At 45.0% G+C, this 19,071-nt stretch overlaps 1 protein-coding gene across 1 annotated transcript in view; it reads right to left on the bottom strand.

The window, feature by feature from the left end:
- Nucleotides 1-19,071, bottom strand: part of LOC122928255 (A disintegrin and metalloproteinase with thrombospondin motifs 2-like) — a 670,803-nt gene that overhangs the window by 297,012 nt on the left and 354,720 nt on the right. The gene's annotated exons all lie outside the window — the stretch shown is intronic.

The raw sequence follows: 19,071 nt of genomic DNA, 5'->3' as shown, positions 1-19,071 counted from the left end.
AGGTTAAAAAATTTGGGGCCTGCGCCCCTAATGTTTTGTCCCAGGCCCCGAATGTCCTGCCTTGCATGCTAGATACAACTGTATTGTCATCCTCAGGACAGCAATACAATTGAATCTAATGCACTGGAAGATTTGAAGGATATGTGGTGACATCACAGGTCATGTGACCAGCAAAACAGGCAGTGGTTGAGAAGTACCTGGGATGATGTCACCATCATGTGACCATTGCAAAAGATGACGGCAGTAAAGAGGAGAAGACATGGTGGAAGAAGTTGTGGTGAGATCTGCTACATGAGGAGAGGTAAGTGAAGAGAGAGGCAGAGCAATGCTGGGAGTTGTGGTTATTTAACTGGGACTGTATGTTATGGCTGAATGAAGGGATGTTATTTACATGGGACTGTATGTTGATGGCGGCTGTGGGAGGGAGTGATGTTATTTACATGAGACTGAATGTTGAGGGGGCAATGTTATTTACATGGGACTGTATGTTAAAGGTGGCTGGTGGGGGGAATGGTGTTATTTACATGGGACTGAATGTTGAGTGGGTGATATTTACATGAGATTGCATGTTGGATGTGGCTGGGGAGGAGGTTATGTTATTTACATGGGACTGTATTTTAGAAGGGGCTGGAGAGATGATGTGATGTTATTTACAAGGGAGTCTATGGCGGAGAGAGGGAAATAGTGTTATTTACATGGGACTATATTTTGGAGGGGCAGAAGGGAGGGAAGTGATGTTATTTACATAGGACTGTATTTTGGAGGGGGCAGGAGAAATGGTGTGATGTTATGTACATGGGTATGTATGGTGGACAGAGGAATATAATTACAGGGGGCATTATAAATACTGGGGGCACTTCAGGGTGACCATTATAACAATAGGGGGCAGTATAAATACTGGGGGCACTGTAGGGGTATTATAAATCCAGGGGATATTACTACTGGGGGCTCTATAGGAGGGACATATAGATCTGCCATATTTCTACTAAGAGCACTATGGGGGGCCTAATTACTACTGAGGGGTCTGTAGAAAACTATTACCACTGGGGGAAAAATAGGAGGCTTTATTTCTACTGGGTGCTCTGTGAGGGCATTATTAATACTGGAGGGCACTTCTACTAATGGGGGAAATCTTGGGGAGCATTATCAAAGATGGGGGCACTGTAGGGGCAGTGTTACTAATGGGGGCATTCTAGAAGAGAATTACTATTGCTGGGACTATGAGGAGCACTATTATTATGAGGCACTCATATTTCTTCAGGAGAGTATTTGGTGGTATTTGGGAGCACAGCGAGCAGCAGAATAACATTGTGGGGACTCCAGGTTGGGGGATGATGATAGAAATGTGGGGAAGCTAAGACGTCTGTGTGTTACACTATGCAGAGACGAGTCGCGGCTGAGAGAAGTTATACGAAAATTATGACAGAGAAGATCTACATCTTAGGAGATGTCACCTGGAGGCCCTGGATGTGACAGGTATGTGCTGCTGTACAGCAAGAGACTTAGAAAACTAGGCCATATTCATTGGGGATTGGGCTCCGGATCTTTTGAGACTCTAGCAACGCCCCCGTGTGCCACATAAGACCTACAATAAATAATTAGGTACCGCCCAAATAAGTCACCTAGGATGGTATTCAGTACTATCCAGATATGGAGAACAAGCCCTAAGTGAAAGTTGAGGGCAAAGGCGTCATGTGAGTGGGAGAGAGAGGAGGACTATGGAAGTCATAAGGTATCAAACATGTCCTTTTTGTCAGTACAGTCGTGGCCAAAAGTTTTGAGAATGACACAAATATTAGTTTTCACAAAGTTTGCTGCTAAACTGCTTTTAGATCTTTGTTTCAGTTGTTTCTGTGATGTAGTGAAATATAATTACACGCACTTCATACGTTTCAAAGGCTTTTATCGACAATTACATGACATTTATGCAAAGAGTCAGTATTTGCAGTGTTGGCCCTTCTTTTTCAGGACCTCTGCAATTCGACTGGGCATGCTGTCAATCAACTTCTGGGCCAATTCCTGACTGATAGCAACCCATTCTTTCATAATCACTTCTTGGAGTTTGTCAGAATTAGTGGGTTTTTGTTTGTCCACCCGCCTCTTGAGGATTGACCACAAGTTCTCAATGGGATTAAGTTCTGGGGAGTTTCCAGGCCATGGACCCAAAATGTCAACGTTTTGGTCCCCGAGCCACTTAGTTATCACTTTTGCCTTATGGCACGGTGCTCCATCGTGCTGGAAAATGCATTGTTCTTCACCAAACTGTTGTTGGATTGTTGGAAGAAGTTGCTGTATTTATTCATGGCTGTGTTTTTGGGCAAAATTGTGAGTGAGCCCACTCCCTTGGATGAGAAGCAACCCCACACATGAATGGTCTCAGGATGCTTTACTGTTGGCATGACACAGGACTGATGGTAGCGCTCACCTTTTCTTCTTTTCTTCTCCGGACAAGTCTCCTGATGCCCCAAACAATCGGAAAGAGGCTTAATCGGAGAATATGACTTTGCCCCAGTCCTCAGCAGTCCATTCACCATATTTTCTGCAGAAGATCAATCTGTCCCTGATGTTTTTTTTGGAGAGAAGTGGCTTCTTTGCTGCCCTTCTTGACACCAGGCCATCTTCCAAAAGTCTTTGCCTCACTGTGCGTGCAGATGCGCTCACAACTGCCTGCTGCCATTCCTGAGCAAGCTCTGCACTGGTGGCACTCCGATCCCGCAGCTGAATCCTCTTTAGGAGACGATCCTGGGGCTTGCTGGACTTTCTTGGATGCCCTGAAGCCTTCTTAACAAGAATTGAACCTCTTACCTTGAAGTTCTTGATGATCCTATAAAATATATTAATTTCTATATATCCTTGATGACATATTGGATAAAGGGTTCAACGGTGGGCACAATTATTGGTGGCAGTGCCAATGCAAAATAGCCCAGCAATGGAGAAAAATACTTACATAAACAAGGTGGATCCAGTGCCAGCAGCCACCTCCTCTTCTCTGCAATGGTATCTCTGTTTCTTCTGGGTGGACAGAGTGACAATGCTGGCGCATGGGCAGTACAGAGCCCATGCACTGATGATATTCTGTACATTAGTGCGTCTGCATCAGTCGCATAAGTGAACATGCAGACACCAGACTTCTGGGCCCGGTGTGATTACTCGTAACTGCCTGGCCACGTTAGTAAAAGTGGGAGGGACGTGGCCTACCAGAGAATGAGCAGAGCCTCCTGGTGCAATAGCTATGCCCTTGTTGTACCAAGGAGGTAATTTTCAGATTATAAAGTGCTGTCTTGTACACATTCTGGCCACATTTGGAGATGGGAACAACCCCTGACATGTGCAGCTGGTATGTCAGCTGGTTTTATAGCGATATGTGGCGACAGATGCCCTTTAAATATTTTGATAAAGCAAAATAATGTGTGTCCCAACAAAGATGAAGATAAACCAATAACTGACCAGAGGGTAAAATTAGCTACTTAGGCGTACACATATCGCATACATGGAAAGTATAGGAAAAGTGACATTTATGCATAATAACTACTATATTACAGGGCAGCTGTTTTGGCCTCTGCAGATAAAACAAATAGGAAAAAAACATGCTTTGACTTATTGTGTCATGGCGGTGGGTGTGTCAAAAGATTTTACTTTGGGCTAAGCCTAAGAGAATTATCTCTGCAATCCACTGGTAGTTACCCTTTAACAGAGTTTCACCATACAGAGTTTCAGCGTAGGATCGAGACACAGGAAGAGTTAACTTTGGAGAGAGCTTGTCTTTAACCATGATCATTTCTACAATGGACCCTAGGCGCTGAAATTTCCCAACTTTAGAGGACAGGTATGCAGGTAATGTCCTTTGACCCCACAGCATGCACAAACCCTCTCTGTGTTTGTGCGGACGCTCCTCAGATAATCAGATTTTATCCAGCTGCATAGACTCCGGAGCTAGTGGTGCAGGAGTTGGAAAAATAGGTGCCAGTTTAGGAATTTTCCTTAGAGTAGTCTCTGAAAAAGAGTTCAGTATAAGTGACCAGGGTAATCAGTTTATCCAAGGTAGATGGGATGTCACGACATGCCAGTTCATCTTTTATGCGACCTGAGAGACCCTCCCAGAAAGCTGCCATCAAGGCCTCACTGTTCCAAGATACAATAGTTCTGAGACAAGTGTACAGAATTGTATGGTATACTGCGCAACCATGAGATTAATCATGTGGAGGCGCAGGATGGAGGAGGTGGCTGAAGTAATATGGTCAGGTTCCTCAAAGATAATGCAAAAGGTAGCCAGGTATTCCTGTAGGTTGCTGGTCAAAGGGTCACTGCACTCAGAGAGGGGAGTGGCCCAGGCGAGTCCTTCATGAGACAGGACAGTGACAAATATGTTTTTTTTAGACCTGTCAGCAGGGAACTGGTGGGTCTGAAGCTCAATGTGAATGGTGCATTGATTCAGGAAACCTTGGCATAAACTGGGGTCTCCTTCATAGGGGGAGTGGCAGATGCAGGCTGGAGCCAGTAACTGGCAGATGTGGCAATGCAGATGCTGTGACTTGAGGTGACAGTACTGGCTGGGTAGCAGTTAAGAAGTCCAGGCAGGTGAAAATGGAGTGTAGATACTGCAGAAGTTGCTCTTGGCAACCACTCTGAATGGTTATCTCCTTAAAGATATAGGACAGGCACATATTTTGTGGGCCTGGAGGTTTTATGGCATTAGCAAACTGTTATGGCAGTGGGTGTGGAGCCACTGTGTCAACCAACATCTTTGACTTTGGGCTAGTCCTAGCAGTCTTCTGGTACCCACCCTCTACCCGCTGTACAGGGATCAGATAAAATTGTACTATGGGGCAGACTGCGGTATTGGCAGACAGAGTACAAGTAAAATAAATGGGCAAGGGTCAGTACAAGGGCAAACAAATACTAGCAAGCACCCTACCACTGCAGAAGGTACCTTGGGTTGGTGAAGATTAGGGTGCACATGCACTGGCCCTTAAAGAAGCATACACATGCACCTACGGCAAGAGTGGAAAGACGTTGCTTGCAAGAGCAGGCTGCTTCATGCCAAGATGGAGGACAAGATGGATAACTCCGTCAGCTGGGCCCGCTGCAAGGAAGCTGAGGAAGAATTGAAAGTCTGGGCCGCTGCAGAAGATGCCCGCTTGGTATAGCAGAGCAGCAGGCCCGGGACGCTGATATATAAATATATAACTCCTGGAATGACATAGTTTCTGGATAAATTATTATACTCTGAATACTCCTTTCTAAGAATGCTGTACCTTTAGACTACAGCTCATTAACAATGAAAAGATATCATGTACATGTAACTGCTATGGCCAAATGCAGGCCGCAGCAGTGGAATCATAATGGACAGAACAGTACACAAAGAAAATGAAAAGGAGCAGCTGGTAAAGAAAAAGGCTGGCAGCAGGGCCCAGAGCAGAATCAGTAAGACGCAGTTCATCACTTGAATTTTGGCGAAAAATTTGTGTAAAGTTATACAAATGTGGAGATCTAATAACTATGTATAAATATATCAGGGGTCAGTACTGAGATTTCTCCCATCATCTACAGGTCCTTCTAAAATTAGCATATTGTGATAAAGTTCATTATTTTCTGTAGTGTACTGATAAACATTAGACTTTGATATATTTTAGATTCATTGCACACAACTGAAGTAGTTCAAGCCTTTTATTGTTTTAATATTGATGATTTTGGCATACAGCTCATGAAAACCCCAAATTCCTAGGGAGGCCCAGGATGCTTCCATAGCGGCTTTAAGCTCATCCAGAGTGTTGGGTCTTGCATCTCTCAACTTTCTCTTCCCAATATCCCACAGATTCTCTATGGGGTTCAGGTCAGGAGAGTTGGCAGGCCAATTGAGCACAGTAATACCATGGTCAGTAAACCATTTACCAGTGGTTTTGGCACGGTGAGCAAGTGCCAGGTCGTGCTGAAAAATGAATTCATCTCCATAAAGCTTTTCAGCAGGTGGAAGCATGAAGTGCTCCAAAATCTCCTGATAGCTAGCTGCATTGACCCTGCCCTTGATAAAACACAGTGGACCAACACCAGCAGCTGACATGGCACCCCAGACCATCACTGACTGTGGGTACTTGACACTGGACTTCAGGCATTTTGGCATTTCCCTCTCCCCAGTCTTCCTCCAGACTCTGGCACCTTGATTTCCGAATGACATGCAAAATTTGCTTTCATCCGAAAAAAGTACTTTGGACCACTGAGCAACAGTCCAGTGCTGCTTCTCTGTAGCCCAGGTCAGGCGCTTCTGCCGCTGTTTCTGGTTCAAAAGTGGCTTGACCTGGGTAATGCGGCACCTGTAGCCCATTTCCTGCACACACCTGTACACGGTGGCTCTGGATGTTTCTACTCCAGACTCAGTCCACTGCTTCCGCAGGTCCCCCAAGGTCTGGAATCGGTCCTTCTCCACAATCTTCCTGAGGGTCCGGTCACCTCTTCTCGTTGTGCAGCGTTTTCTGCCACACTTTTTCCTTCCCACAGACTTCCCACTGAGGTGCCTTGATACAGCACTCTGGTAACAGCCTATTCGTTCAGAAATTTCTTTCTGTGTCTTACCCTCTTGCTTGAGGGTGTCAATGATGTCCTTCTGGACAGCAGTCAGGTCGGCAGTCTTACCCATGATTGCGGTTTTGAGTAATGAACCAGGCTGGGAGTTTTTAAAAGCCTCAGGAATCTTTTGCAGGTGTTTAGAGTTAATTAGTTGATTCAGATGATTAGGTTAATAGCTCGTTTAGAGAACCTTTTCATGATATGCTAATTTTTTTTGATAGGAATTTTGGGTTTTCATGAGCTGTATGCCAAAATCATCAATATTAAAACAATAAAAGGCTTGAACTACTTCAGTTGGTGTGTAATGAATCTAAAATATATGAAAGTCTAATGTTTATCAGTACATTACAGAAAATAATGAACTTTATCACAATATGCTAATATTTTTTGAAGGACCTGTATTTATCGTCAGGACTGTGACTGTGACAAGGGGACATCCTCTGCGTCTGGAGGAAAGAAGGTTTGAACACAAACATAGAAGAGGATTCTTTACGGTAAGAGCAGTGAGACTATGGAACTCTCTGCCTGAGGAGGTGGTGATGGTAACATAGTAACATAGTACATAAGGCCGAAAAAAGACATTTGTCCATCCAGTTCGGCCTGTTATCCTGTAAGCTGATCCAGAGGAAGGCAAAAAAAAAAAAACAGTGAGGTAGAAGCCAATTTTCCTCACTTTCTTCCAATTCCTTCCCGACTCCATTCAGGCAATCAAAATAACTCCCTGGATCAATGACCCCTCTCTAGTAGCTATAGCCTCTAATATTATTACACTGCAGAAATACATCCAGGCCCAGCTTAAACTTGTTTAGGCTGGGTTCACACGAGATTTCCCGCCGGGTGCAATGCGTGAGGTGAACGCATTGCACCCACACTGAATCCGGACCCATTCATTTCTATGGGGCTGTGCACATGAGCGGTGATTTTCACGCATTGCTTGTGCGTTGCGTGAAAATCGCAGGATGCTCTATACTGTGCGTTTTTCACGCAACGTAGGCCCCATAGGGACTGCATGAAAATCGCAAGCATCCGCAAGCAAGCGATTTTCACGCATGGTTGCTAAGATGAAAGTCTATTCACTGTATTATTCTCCCCTATAACATGGTTATAAGGGAAAAAAATTGCATTCTTTAATACAGAATGATTAGGAGAAGGTCAACTGAGGGTTAAAAAAAATATAATAATTTACTCACCTCCTCCAATTGATCGCGTAGCTGCCGATCCCTTCTTACGTCTTTAATCATGAGCTGCCAGCTAAAGGACCTGTGGTGACGTCGCATCACATGATCCAATCACATGGTCCATCCATCATGGTTGGAGGAGGTGAGTTAATATTTTTTATTTTTTAACCCTTAATTGACCTTCTACTAAGCATTCTGTATTAAAGAATGCTATTATTTTCCCTGATAAACCTGTTATAAGGGGAAATAATTACATCTACACAACCTTGAACCCAAACCTGAACTTCAGTGAAGAAGTTCGGGTCTGGGTACCACATTCAGTTTTTTATCACGCGTGTGCAAAACGCATTGCACTCGCGTGATAAAAACGAAACGGAACGCAATCGCAGTAAAAAATTACTGAAATTGCATACCTACTCGCGCGGGTTTGCCGCAGTGCACCCGGGACGCATACTGAGCCAAAATGTGACGCCCGTGTAAGCCCAGCCTTAGTTAACTCACCATCACCACCTCCTCAGGCAGAGAGTTCCATAGTCTCACTGCTCTTACCGTAAAGAATCCTCTTCTACGTTTGTGTTCAAACCTTCTATCCTCCAGGCGCAGAGGATGTCCCCTCGTCACAGTCACCGTCCTGGGGATAAACAGATGATGGGAGAGATCTCTGTACTGACCCCTGATATATTTATACATAGTAATTAGATGTCCCCTTAGTATCTTTTTTCTAAAGTGAATAACCTTAATGTTGATAATCTTTCAGGGTACTGTAGTTGCCCCATTCCAGTTATTACTTTAGTTGCCCTCCTCTGGACCTTCTCTAGCTCTGCTATGTCTGCCTTGTTCACAGAAGAGCAGAACTGTACACAATACTCCATGTGTGGTCTGACCAATGATTTGTAATTTGGTAGGACTATGTTCTTATCACAGGCATCTATGCCCCTTTTGATGCAACCCATAATTTTATTGGCCTTGGCAGCAGCTGCCTGACACTGGTTTTTCCAGCTTAGTTTGCTGTTCACTAAAATGTCAAAAAGTTCAAGAGGGGCCTGGATGTATTTCTGGAGTGTAATAATATTACAGACTATAGCTACTAGAGAGGGGTCGTTGATCCAGGAAGTTATTCTGGCTGGAGTCAAGAAAGAACTTTATTCCCCTTAAGTGGGGAAAATTGGCTTCTACCTCACAGGTGTTTTTTTGCCTTCCTCTGGATCAACTTGCAGGATATCAGGCTGAACTGGATGGACAGATGTCTTTTTTCGGCCTTATAAACTATGTTACTAATACACCAAATTTTCAAACAAAATATGAGCCACTTTGATAAATGTTTAGACATCCTGGCCTAAATTTGTTTTAGATATATTAAGTAGAATTAGTAAATATACAGCAATTTTTCAAACAAATCGGTCTGTGATGACTAAACTACTGTCCTAATACTGTAAAGCCAGGAACGTGGGTGGCACAACAACGTGGGGCAAATTTACTAATCCTGTAGACAGTGTAAATGTATGCATAATATCAGGCATTCATTTTTATTTTATTTTTGTTTTCTCAGCAAATACCATATATACTTACAAAACAAATTGAAAGAATCTTCTGCCATGTGTGAAAATCAAGATTGTATAAACACCCAACTCCATTGCTTTTTGCCTCTGCTATTACAGAAAGGCCATAGCACTCTGACAATCATGGCAGCCCCCTAAACTAGCACTTTTGGACATACAGTCAACTTTGAAATTGCAACAAAAAGAAGGACAAGCTGTAAGGTTAAAGTAGCAGGTGTTACTAAGGTCTGCAAATTACCAAATTTTCAAGCAACTAGCTCCACTGTGGTATGTGGGAGGGGCATAAAACCCAATTGAAAACCCAAAAAATCGGAACAAGTAGTATGGGATGATTAGGAGATGCAGCGTAATAGACGTTTGTTTAGAGAACATTGCGTGAGCACAACAAGGCACATGCCATGTTATCATCAGTGGGGAGGAGGGAGGGAAGAGCGGAGGCAGCGCCAGATGTGTAGTACAGTATAAAGTAATTAAAGTAATACAAAAGTAATGCACTTACCAGAGTGTGTTGTGAGGAGTCACAACACCTTGAAGAGCCCTGCTGGTAAATAAACCCGAACAGCATCCGGGGAGTGCCTTGCTGCAGCCTTGGTTCCAGGACGCATTTATAGATTAAATGCGGGAGAAATGTAAAGTAAATAAAAAAAAAAAAGAACTGCTTATTCCTTTTTTTGGTGCTGCTAGGCTGGATATATCACGCAGGTAGTAGAGTAAAGTAGTATTTTACTTGTCTACGCGTTTTGAGGGAATTAGATCCTCTTCTTCAGGACAATACACTATTAACATTAATAGTGTATTGTCCTGAAGAAGAGGGTCCAATTCCCTCGAAACATGTAGACAAATAAAATACTACTTTTTACTCTACTACCTGCGTGATATATCCAGCCTAGCAGTGCCAAAAAAAGGAATAAGCAGTTCCAGTTTTTTCTCTTTTTATCTACTTTACATTTTATCATCAGTGGCCACACAGTGGAGGAGGAGGGAAAACATCCCTCCTTTCCCACTGTCACATGGGCGGCTACTGCATCCAAAGAAAATGTGGAACTTGTAGCAACAGGTTGGTCGCAAGCCTGCAGGGTGTGCACATGTAAGAGAGCTTCCAGCCTGCCCTGCACTATACGTAATGCTGTCATGTTCTGACAGCCCTTCAAAAGCTATTAAGTCCCCACTGTTTAGTGCTGTGAGGGTGGTAAAGAATATCCAGTGTAAGTTGCTGTAGGTGAAAACCTATTTTAACCCTTTATTTTCTCTTATCACAGTCTACTTACAATTTGCTTTTTATATTACGAACTATCAGCTATTCAGCCATTTATAGAAGTATCCTCCCCAACTTGTATATGGTAATGTGAATTCCACTGACAGTATAGGATTTCCTGTATAGGGGTTGCGGTTCTGTAAGATTCCAGAATCTCCCCCATACATAGATGATGATGTTGACTGGACGTTGTTAGTGACCTCAAGCTTTACCGCGCATTGGTTTTACTATGCAAGTTGTTTGTGCTAGAAATTTCCATTCAATTATCATACTCTAGGTATCATACATCCTGTAAACATTTTTTATTATTATGTCTCTAGCACTAACATATCCTGCATTACTTTAAAGATATTTTCATCACGCCTTTATAGAAGTAAAACATTGGTGAATGCTACAATTGCCAGCGTAACTATAAATGACCGAGTCACTTATTAATGTGAGGCACATGGTGTTATTACTGTACTTTAGTACCTCCATGTGCTTCACAATAATAAGTGACCTCAATCAAGTACCTCCTCATATAATGAGCAATAGAGATGAGTGAATTTTTTATTTTATTTTTTTAATTAGCTTAGATCCAAATTTATTTGCAGCGAAATCGTGTTAAAAACGCCTATTTCCTGGCTGCTGAGAGCCTTTATAGTGGTGTAGAACACTGTGCCTTGTAGTAACACACATAGGGAGTCTGCTTTATTAGTGAAATAATACTGTGAGTCCGTATGATATGCAGATGACAGGTGTCACTCTTAGAATCACTGCACACTTCACTTATTTGGGCAGTCACGGGGACGATACTGACCAAATAACTTAAGTGTGAACTCAGCCTTACAGGTCGATGTTAGGGGCAGGTATAAAGAATCGTGCAGAGTCCCAAGATCCTACTGTAGTGTGAGAGCGCAGTCCTTTTACACCGTCGTCAGCTGATTCCGCATAGATGTCTACAGAACCTGTTCTATTAAGCGCTTATACAAGTGGAGCCCCCTGACAGAGTGGAGAGGGTGTCAGCAGTAAGTTTGTGTTGACGACACTGATTATTTTGCACTTCCTCTGATCCGTCAGAACAATAACCCACAAAAAATGGTTCCTGTCTTCACTCGGTCAGCATTTGCTCAATAATCCATCACTATTGCTAATGCCCCCCAAAAAAACAGGAGTGGATGTAAAACAGATGACCCGTGAATGGAATATTTGCATGTCTTCTGTGTTTTGTACCCATTCCTGCTTTTTGCTACCAAATCATAAGACATTTCTGATGGGACCTTACAGGCCTTACAGCTGCTTCACAGACAGGATTAATTGTGTGTCTCATTTTTCCTTCCTTCTGACAGATCAGAAGAAAGGTCAAATAAATGATAATGTCAGCCAGGCTGAAAGGCAAAATAGTGGACGAGTCAAGAAGTGGAGAGCGTGAGAACAGCATGAGAAGTCCACAGAGTTGCCCAATGACAGGGTCTGGATTTGAAAGCAGTATGAGGAGGCCACCGAGTAGCACAATGACAGAGTCTGGAGTTGGCAGCAGTATGAGGAGGGCACCGAGTGGCACAATGACCGAGTGTGGAGGTGGCGGCATCAGGAGAAAGCCACCGAGTGGCACAATAACAGAGTCTGGAGGTGGCGGATGCAGCAGCAGCCTCAGGAGAAGGGTACCGAGTGGCAAAATGACAGTCTGGAGGTGGCGGCTGCAGCAGCAGCAGCATCATGAGAAGGCCACAATAACAGAGTCTGTAGATGGCAGCAGTATGATGACGCCACCTAGTGGCACAATGATAGAGTCTATAGGTGGCGGCAGCATCAGGAGGTTGTCATTGTTGTCATGTACTTTTTGTATAATTGTTGTTTCATAATAATATATTTTCCTTACACTTTCAGACCGTAGATGGCAGCAGCATGAGGAGACCACAGAGTGGCAAGGTGACAATGTGGAGATGGCAGCAGCATCAGGAGACCACAGAGTGGCAAGGTGACATAGTGTGGACATGGTAGCAGCATCAGGAGACCACAGAGTGACAAGGTGACATAGTTTGGAGGTGGCGGCAGCATCAGGAGGCTACAGAGTAGCAAGGTGACATAGTGTGGATATAGCAGCAGCATAAGAAGGCGACAGAGCGGCAAGTTGACATAATGTGGAGATGGCAGTAGCAGCAGCAGCATTAGGAGGCCACAGAGTGGCAAGGTGACATAGTTTGGAGATGGCAGCAGCAGCTGCATCAGGACTGGTAAAATAGTGGGCGGCAATACCAGTACCTGCTGACAAAGGTGGGTGCAAGAAGGAGCACTTGGCATCAGGCGGGTTGCAGCATCAAAGTAGTAGCTGAGGTAGGTAGTCAGAAGAAACCAGTCTCTTTTATAAAAGTGTTTGTGTGGCACCATGGATGATCTAGTCTGATGCATCAGGAATTGGTGGCGACCCCATGTACTTCCCGTTGTCGGTCAGCCTGGCACCGATTTTCAGTTGTCGTGGAGAAAGCCAGGATTCAATTTCTTGATGCATCACACAGAGCAGTTCCTCCCCTGCCAAGGTAAACCAGGTGCAGAACAGCGTGACACCGTCGAGCCCTGCACATGTGGTATGCAGGAGGGGGCACTGTGACTTGTCCCAGCAGTGGAGTCTGACGACATGGTAGAGAATGAGGAGGCAGAGGCGGACATTGTCGTAAGACCAACGGCGTGACAACATGGAGGCGGAAGTGGCATGACCAGGCCAAGTTGCTGGTGTGGCTGTGAAGGAATCACATTCACCCAGTGGGCTGTAAATGAAGGAATCACATTCACCCAGTGGGCCGTAGTTACTGCTCCACACGTCGACGCTGCCATACACTTTGGCAGACACCGATAGGCTCAAGGACTGGCTCACCTTCTGTTCTACATATTTGTGCAGGGCTGGTACTGCCTTTTTCGAAAATAAATGACGGCTTGGGACTCTCCACCTCGGCTCGGCACAAGCCATCAGTTCTCTGAAAGGTGCGGAGTCCCAGTCTCTTGGCAATCACTTCGGTGATCGATTGCTGATGGAAAGACTAATGAAGAATAGGAGGAGCAGGAGCATCTGGACCAGCAGAAGATGGGAATGACAGACACCTCCCTTCGGCTGAGGTGGTGGAGCCTTGACTGCCTGAAACCTGGTGCGTGCCAATGGCTGATGCAGCAGTTGCTGTGGCTGGCTGGACCACCACAGCGGAGCCACGGTTCTCCCAGGCCACTGTATGGCGACGCATGTTGACGCAGGGCCATAGTGACAACATTAGCACCCTGGCCACGCTTCACCTTCTGTCCACAGATGCGACATATGGCCAAGTTTGACTCCTCTGGTGCTTTGAAAAAAAAACTGCCAGACCGCCGAGTAGGTAATTTTTTCCCCCCAACAGTCCGTACCGACTGATTGCAACCGCCACTGTCTCTGTGAACCCCTGCACCACTACTTCCTGGGCTGGTAGACTGCTGCAAAGCAGGTGGTCTACCCTGGGCATGTTTGGCTCCCGACCTCCCACTGCTGCCACCCTGCTGACTCCCAGTCACGCTATCGATTTGCTGGCTTAGCCACTGCCTGACGGGCTAGCTGCCACCCTCTTCTCCTGATGATAACGTAGCCCCTTCTTCACCCAGCTCCCAAGTGCGATCGGCTTTATCATGATCAAGTAGTGTCTGCACATCACTGATGTCCTCCTCAGCGGCCTCTGGGTCAGAAGTCTGACCACTCGCAACACAAGCTCCCATGCCACTCTTCTCATCACTACTTGCCCGCTTAGCGGAGGAAGTGGCAGAAGTCTCCTACACATCTTGGCTGGGCAGTAGCTGCTGACTGTCCTCTAGAAGCTCATCCTTAATGAAAAGTGAAGCTGAGCCTACTGCATGTAGTACTTATTGCGGTGATGAAACAGAAAAGGCCAGAGGCAGGTTGAGGACAGGTGAGGGCACAGGCCCTGCTCCCGGTACATGCCAACTAAGGGTTCTGTCTCACGAACGTAACAGGTGTCTGATGTCACTTGGGATGATATGGATGACTGAGTTAACCACTCAAGAACCGCAGGGTTGCTGGTCAAGACACGACTGCTAGATGACACCGGGAGCTCAGGCCTCTCACTGTGACTACTGCTGCCACGACCCCTTACTCTGCTGCGACCTCTGCTTCCGCCAGAAACATTCAGGCATCTGAGAATATATTTTTCTTGTTGTACTAAAATACGACCCTATACGCTTTGACCAGAAAAAAATTAAAGAGTAAAGTGCGTATACATATTTCTTGCAGTACTGAAATACGCCCCAATATGCTTTCACTAGAAATAACTGCAACACTGCAGTGCGTATGTTGGTAAGGCTGATTAGTCAGCCTGCATTTGTGGGAGGGGTGGAGGCTCTTCATATACGAGCCACACCCTCACTCACAGGTGTGTGTTTTCAGGTGCCATTCGCACACTAGCTTCTCTGGTGGTAGGATTCTTTCTTTGCAGCATGGAGCTTGTTATTTTTCTCTCTGCTACCGTAGCATGCACGCGCCATATTATGTAAGTAGGTTGGGCCGGGGCTGTCTCTCCAGGCCGGTCGGATCCGACTTTGTTAGTGAAAGGGAGGCTTCGCCTCAGAATCTGCTACCTCAGGTTTGCTCGTTTGGGCCTAAATACTTCCATTTGCTTTTCATTTTTGTTTGTTGGTAATAAGAGTTGGTTCCTATAAATCTTACAAGTTTCACTTTGCTTCGTTCGTCTCATATAAAAAGTTTCTTTACAGCAATCCGGCTGAAGTAAGAGTTACCCGGGCTGCACCTGACGTCATGTTTGGAGATCGGACGCACCGTTTATTGTTTAGGCCTTTTGCTGTAGCTGTTCCTTGCCATGTGTCCCCCCCCCCCCTCTTTTCCCCCCGCTACCACCATCTTTAAACTTCATGAATTTCACTTTCGTAAGCCGTGGGCTCCCCAGGATACAGCAAAGTCACAGACATGGAAGCAACACTGACACCAGCTTTATATGCAAGAATGTAAGCCTGCTGGCGTACACAGCAGAGCCTACAAGTCGTACTGTGCCGCTATAGAAGACACACCTAACGGGTGGCAGACGCAGCAGAGCCTGCAAGTCAATTACTGCGCTGCAGTCCAGTACAGTAAGGCCTAACAAAGCTATAACCCTATCTAACTAGCGCGTACAAGGCCTAGGCTAGTCTCTGTTACTTTAGGCGCCAAACAGTAAAGTACAATTGGTAATCAGGTGTACTGACCTACATCCGTTCTGGGCCCTAGGATGCCGCTTACCCGGGATGGCCACCAAGCTCTCAGCAACCGTGCGGCCTTGCTTGATGCTAAGGTTTTCTGCCCATACACTGGAACTGGTCTTCCTGGGACAACCTCTCTTTCAAAGTGCTGGATCCAGACAGGGGACAGCAGATACTCTCCTTCCTTTGAGTATCCATTCACTGCCGGACATCTGCAAGCCAGGATGGAATCGGATTCAGCCCCTCACAGCACAATCCTTCCACCATGTCAGATCAACACTTACTGGTTCACCCAGAAGCATGCTGACTGTGCTGCAAAACAGCGGCCTTTAGTGCCCGGAATGCCAAATGACAGCTCCAGTACAATTTAAACATAAATATACAGGCAGAGCTTATCCACAATCTCATACTTTCATGCTCCGCTGTTATCCTGAGCGGCATTTACACTTTTGGCTTTTATTTAATGTCTTATGCTGCATCCGCACATCCTTACTGTACTGCACTTTTCTACTCTTGGTTCGTATTCACTCAGATTGGTCTCACATTCAAGCTGCACTCACCTGTTGGCTGTTACATCTCATTCCGTCCCCAGCCGACAGCCAGATCCGTATTACATGCCTGTTATCACATGTTGTATACTCGGCTTACAGCCATAGCTGCTACTGTTACTCCATTTTCATGCTCTGGACGCACCACCCTGGTGTTCACACCTTGCTCCACTCACAACCAGAGCTGCGTTTATACCAATTTTCATGCTCTGCTTATACCCAAAGTTGTGTTCACACTTCTACTGCTACACCAGGTTGTATACCCCACTCAACAAAGCCGCTTTCCATGTCTGCGGTCACATCAAGTTAATATTCTGTTCACATCCAAAGCTGCGTCCGCATGTCTGCTTTTCACATCTTGTCCTATACTCCTTTCACTACTAGAGCTGCGTCCACATGTCTGCTTTCGCATCACGTCAATACTCTGCTCACTTTCAGGTTGCATTTATACGTCTGCTTTATACCATGCTTTTCATGCGCTACCCATACTCAGAGCTGCGCATATACCATGTTTTTAGGTACCACTCACATCCAAAGCTGCATTCACCCATTTGTTGTTACATCATGTGTTGTACTCTGCTCCCACTCAAAGCTGCATTCTCCTGTTTATTGCTACATCATGGTTTTGCTCAATCTCACCGGGGCAGTCTGCACCCACTGCTCTGGTACCTCTCTCCTGACAAACATAACTGCATTCTTTCCAGGCTTACGTTCCCTTCCTCGGTGGTCTGTTACATTCCATAGGCCTACTTTCTGTTTAATCCTGGTTCATGATCACTCAGACTGGTCTCCTGTTACTTCTGGTTCGTATTCACTCAGACTGGTCTCCTTTTACTTCTGGTTCGTATTCACTCAGATTGGTCTCCTGCCCCAGTTCACCAAACAGCTCTTCAGCGGAGGTCAGTGGGCCGATAGGAGTACGTTTCCTGCTATGTTTTCACAAGCTGTTCATTTGTTTGTCACGATAAGAGACTTCTCTTAGGGAACTTGCAATGCCCCAGGCATTTCATGTTTACGTTTATGGTTCGCGGTGGTTACTGTTTTATGTATGCATGTGCTTCGGATTACTAATGTCTATATTTTTAACGCCTGTTGGCAGTCATGTTCCTTAGGCCACCTTCTAGCCAATCCAATCATTCAAGTCGTTTCATATGCCATCAGGTCCGGCTTACGTTTTAATTACTTATAGTCACCGCAACGTCATCCCTCTGGCTTCGGGGCCCTATGACCGATCCGGCCTCATGGCTCCGGGGGACCCTTTACCGCTTTTCATGTTTTGTTTGTTAAGGGTACGACATGGTTGTAGGCTGGTTAGTGTCCCAGGTTTCTGTTGGAGGTTATGCGAGTCCATGTCTTTGTCTTTCTAGGTTATCGAGTCCCGGTTGCTTACTAAACCCGTTGGGTTAAGGCCCAATCTTTTCCCCAGCCGTCCTTAATTCTAAAGTTCGCATCCCGGCGGCTGCCCGGCCCCATGGGACCCTGGTGGTTGCTTCAGCCCCATGGCTTCAGGGGTCTGACCAATGGTTGCCTGTCCACCTGTGCAGCTATGCTTTTGAATGACTCATATCTTTACCTGCTTGCCAGCTTATGTTATTAATTTTAGTTAACCACTTCAGCCCCGCTAGGTGAAACCCCCTTCATGACCAGAGCACTTTTTACACTTCGGCACTACACTCCTTTCACCGTTTATCGCTCAGTCATGCAACTTACCACCCAAATGAATTTTACCTCCTTTTCTTCTCACTAATAGAGCTTTCATTTGGTGGTATTTTATTGCTGCTGACATTTTTACTTTTTTTGTTATTAATCAAAATGTAACGATTTTTTTGCAAAAAAATGACATTTTTCACTTTCAGCTGTAAAATTTTGCAAAAAAAACTACATCCATATATAAATTTTTCGCCAAATTTATTGTTCTACATGTCTTTGATAAAAAAAAATGTTTGGGCAAAAAAAAAAATGGTTTGGGTAAAAGTTATAGCGTTTACACACTATGGTACAAAAATGTGAATTTCCGCTTTTTGAAACAGCTCTGATTTTCTGAGCACCTGTCATGTTTCCTGAGGTTCTACAATGCCCAAACAGTAGAAAAACCCCACAAATGACCCCATTTCGGAAAGTAGACACCCTAAGGTATTCGCTGATGGGCATAGTGAGTTCATAGAACTTTTAATTTTTTGTCACAAGTTAGCGGAAAATGATGATGATTTTTTTTTTTTCTCTTTTTTCCTTACAAAGACTCATATTCCACTAACTTGCGACAAAAATTAAAAAATTCGAGGAACTCGCCATGCCCCTCACGGAATACCTTGGGGTGTCTTCTTTCCAAAATGGGGTCACTTGTGGCGTAGTTATACTGCCCTGGCAATTTAGGGGCCCATATGTGTGAGAAGTACTTTGCCATCAAAATGTGTAAAAAATGGCCTGCGAAATCCGAAAGGTGCACTTTGGAATATGTGCCCCTTTGCCCACCTAGGCTGCAAAAAAGTGTCACACATCTGGTATCGCCGTACTCAGGAGAAGTTGGGGAATGTGTTTTGGGGTGTCATTTTACATATACCCATGCTGGGTGAGAGAAATATCCTGGCAAAAGACAACTTTTCCAATTTTTTTATACAAAGTTGGCATTTGATCAAGATGTTTATCTCACCCAGCATGGGTATATGTAAAATGGCACCCCAAAACATATTCCCCAGCTTCTCCTGAGTACGGCGATACCAGATGTGTGACACTTTTTTGCAGCCTAGATGCGCAAAGGAGCC

Source organism: Bufo gargarizans, chromosome 2, assembly GCF_014858855.1.
Source record: "Bufo gargarizans isolate SCDJY-AF-19 chromosome 2, ASM1485885v1, whole genome shotgun sequence".
NCBI classification, from domain to species: Eukaryota; Metazoa; Chordata; class Amphibia; order Anura; family Bufonidae; genus Bufo; species Bufo gargarizans.
Note: the sequence above shows the minus strand (reverse complement) of the source record. Positions and strands in the feature narration are given on the sequence as shown.